This window comes from Silene latifolia, chromosome 10 (assembly GCF_048544455.1).
Source record: "Silene latifolia isolate original U9 population chromosome 10, ASM4854445v1, whole genome shotgun sequence".
In the NCBI taxonomy this organism is placed as follows: Eukaryota; Viridiplantae; Streptophyta; class Magnoliopsida; order Caryophyllales; family Caryophyllaceae; genus Silene; species Silene latifolia.
In genome coordinates, this window is record NC_133535.1 from 95,431,200 (window position 1) to 95,434,875 (window position 3,676).

General features: G+C 45.5%; 1 non-coding gene across 1 annotated transcript; it reads right to left on the minus strand.

Moving 5' to 3' along the window:
- Nucleotides 1–437: 437 nt before the first annotated feature.
- On the minus strand, nt 438–544 carry LOC141609723 (small nucleolar RNA R71). Its single transcript, XR_012527638.1, has one exon. It is a non-coding gene; the product is annotated as a small nucleolar RNA R71 (small nucleolar RNA).
- Between the last annotated feature and the right edge of the window lie 3,132 nt (nt 545–3,676).

Sequence of the window (3,676 nt, forward strand, 5' to 3'; positions counted from 1 at the left end):
TTCATCTCCAGTTTCTAATTTATCGGCTGAGACCGTCACTTCTCCAGACTTTCTAGAAATGGCTGAAGAAGCAACTATTGCCATCACTGAAAGCCGACACCGCAAATCTCTACAAGGGATTTGCATTACCGAGACGGACGGAGAAAATTCGAGCCGAAGCCGTCTTATATCAACTTGGTTGAGAGAAACCATTTGGGGAGTCTGCGAATGAAGATGCAGCTAAGCACATGGAGACATTTATTGATTATTGTTGTTCCATACCCCCACCAACCGGTGTGACCCAAGACCAGGTGAAGGAGACCATGTTTATATTCTCTCTTCGTGATGCTGCAAGGGAGTGGTATAGAGACCTGGATCGAGTTGCTGATGAGATCACTGACTGGAATTCGTTGGCCTTGGCGTTTTATAAGAAGTACTTTTCTGCCTCGAAGACCAATGCCATTAGAGCTCAGATCACGAGCTTTAAACAGGGGCCTGATGAGAACTTTCATGAAGCATGGGTCCGTTTCAAGAAGCTGGTGCGAACCATTCCGCACCATGGGTTCGAAAAATGGAGTCTATGTAATCAGTTTTACAATGGGCTCTATGACGATCGAGGGCTATTTTGGATGCTTTGCGGCTAGTGGCGCGATTCCAGGAGAATATGGGAGAGACTAAGGGGTGGAAGATCATTGATGATTTGGCCACCCACAAAGCTGAGTATGGGAATTCCAGGGGCAATCAAAGGAGAAGTGCTGAATCTCCTTCTGTAGCTGCATTAGAAGCTCTCACGGCAAGGTTTGATAAGTACGAGTTGGGAGGAGCTTCAAAAGGAGGGATTTACCATGTAAATGCTGTTTCAGACGGTCCTTTCGTCTGTAAGAGATGTGGAGCCGAGGGGCATGTTTCAGACAATTGTCCTAGTCCCTTTGAGTCTTGTGCTGCCTTTCAACATTATAGGCAGACAAACACTTACTTTGAGCTGAATGTCCATCCGAATCTGAGGTGGAGTAGCCAAAATGTCTTGAATCCGACTCAACCACCCCAGCAGCAGCAGCAGAATTATGTGCCCCCTCATAAGCAACAACAATACCAAAAGCCTCCATATGTTCCTCAGCAGCAGCAACAATCCCAAGGTTCCGATTTCACTGAATTGAAGAACTTGTTGCCGAAAGAGTCTCAAGCTAGAGAGGCCGGGATGAAGATGTTGGAGAGCCAAATTGCTCAATTGGCTAGCAAGAATACAACTCGAGCTCCAGGACATTTACCGACGCAGGCGGACCAAAAAGAGACCCTTAATGCCATTACTTTGAGGAGTGGGTCCACCCTGGAGGGTCCTGCTATGGTTGAGGATGTCCCTGAAAAAGGTGAAGCGGAATCGAGCAAGAAAAAGGTTGTGTTGAATAACAACAAGAAAAAGGCGTCTACCAGGTATATCAGTCGATCGACTGATACACCCGGTCGATCGACTGAAGCACGCAAGGAAACAGGTTCTGGAACTGTAGAACTCAGTCGATCGACTGAGCAACATGGTCGATCGACTGAGGCCACTGCTGATAATGCACAATTTCGTCCTCCAATGCCCGATAACCTGAGGGACCATTTGTTTCGGGGTACGACCGCCCCGAAAACATTGGGGCAAGACCCGAATGCTGATGGGTCAGTCCCGGTTCCGAAATACGACCCGATGTCGATTAATGGTTCACATTTGAGACGGTCTGAAGAGGGGTCAAGCTACAACAAGGAAAAGGTTGTGGACTTTCAGCCTAAGTCCACCGATGCCGGCATGAGATATTTAGAGGAGAGGGCTAAGTTACTTCTTACAACCCCTTATCCAGAGCGATTGGTGCCGACAAAGGAACAGGTAACATTTAATAAGTTTGAAAAGGTTATTCGTAGCTTAAATGTACAAGTTCCTTTCCTTGAATTAGTAAATCAAGTGCCTGCTTACACGAAATTCATGAAACAACTTTTGTCTAAGAAGAAGTCACTTGAAACTGTGCATACTGTCGCACTAACTGAAGAGTCTTGCTCTTATTTGACCCATACTGCACCACATAAATTAGCTGACCCAGGTAGCTTCTCCGTTCCTTGTAATATTGGTACCTTCTCAATTGAGAAGGCATTATGTGACTTAGGAGCTAGCATTAGCGTTATGCCTTTGAGTCTAGCTAGGAAATTGAAATTGACTAGGTTTGCAGTCACCGATATGACAAAGACTGATGATGGTGATCGATCTGCGGTCCAGCCAATAGGAGTCTTAGAGGACATTCCTGTGCAAATAGGAAAGTTTTTCTTCCCTGTTGACTTCGTTGTACTAGATATGCCTGAGGATGCCCACATACCTATCATACTAGGTAGACCATTTATGCACACTGCTGGTGCAGTTATCGATGTAGGTTCAGGAACATTGACCTTTAAAGTGGGAAAGCACTCTATTGTCTTTGCCCAGACAGCAAAGAAGAAAGCCCTCATGTGGCCAATAACTTGTAACACGGTTTCTGAAAAGAAATCATACTTTGTGCTTCCTGATATGCCCGTCTCTATTCCTATTCCTATTGTGACACCTCCGCCCCAGATTGGGAGCAAATTGGAGGACGATTATTCTGTTGTAGACATTGCAGGAGCTGGTTTGGGGAAGGCAGAGCCGCATATTGCTCCGGCTGTGCAGGAGCCAATCGTCTCAAGAGGCGGCTTAGGATGTCTTAGCTATGGCACTGATGAGGAGCTTGAAGATGAGCCAGTCAAAGTGAGGGGGTCCGACTTGGACTTTGATGAGCCAGAAGAGATCATTGAGTGGGAAGAGACCCGGAGTGTTGATCCGTTGAGTTCAGCAGATGTCGGAGTTCAGAAGAGTGCAGCTGAGAAGATGAGCACTGTTGAGGCTACCTCTAGTAGCCAGAAGCCGACCAAGTGGGCCATTCCGTGGCCGTTCTTGATCAACTATTAGTTGATAAAATGCTCTCTCAAAACATTGTTTTTATTGCTTTTTGTTAGACTTTCTATTTTATTGCTTTTTGTGTGCGCGAGACTTCGCTCTTTTAAGTTTGTTTGGGATTTTTAAACACTTAGATGGTTACTTTGGGTTTTGCGCAATTTTGGGCGCAGTATTATGTGCATTTGCAGGTTAAAAGACCATATTAGCTCAAGTTATCGAGCTAATTCGAAGAAATCAGAAAATTGCAGCAGTGTTTCCAGTCGATCGACCGCCTACCCTGGTCGATCGACTGAAGTGCGACTTCCAGGAGCTTCTGTTCCTGTTCATTCCAGTCGATCGACTTCCTGCTATGGTCGATCGACCGTTGTCGCTGCTGTACCTGTTCACGACCTTTCCCCTGCTGTGCTTGGTCGTTTTGCGGAATTGAGGGAGTCTTTCCTCCTCTTTATTTTCCGACATAATTTTGTTTTCTTCAATTTCTTCATCTTATGCACGTAAAATACCGCTCCCACATTGCTTTCTCGATTTTATGCGTGGTATTGTTTGTCTTTTCAGGCACTTATTGGTAGCACTGCTGGCTACTGAAACCTCCTAGCTCACGCTGGTTTGGGGAGGTTTCCTTTTGCTGCGCTTATAGTCTTGTGAGTTTCCGAGTCCTTATTTCATGTCATATTTATTCATTTTAACGCAAATTCCCATTTCTCTTTGATTTCATTATATGATTTTGCACAATGGGGACATTATGTGATTTGGTTTGGG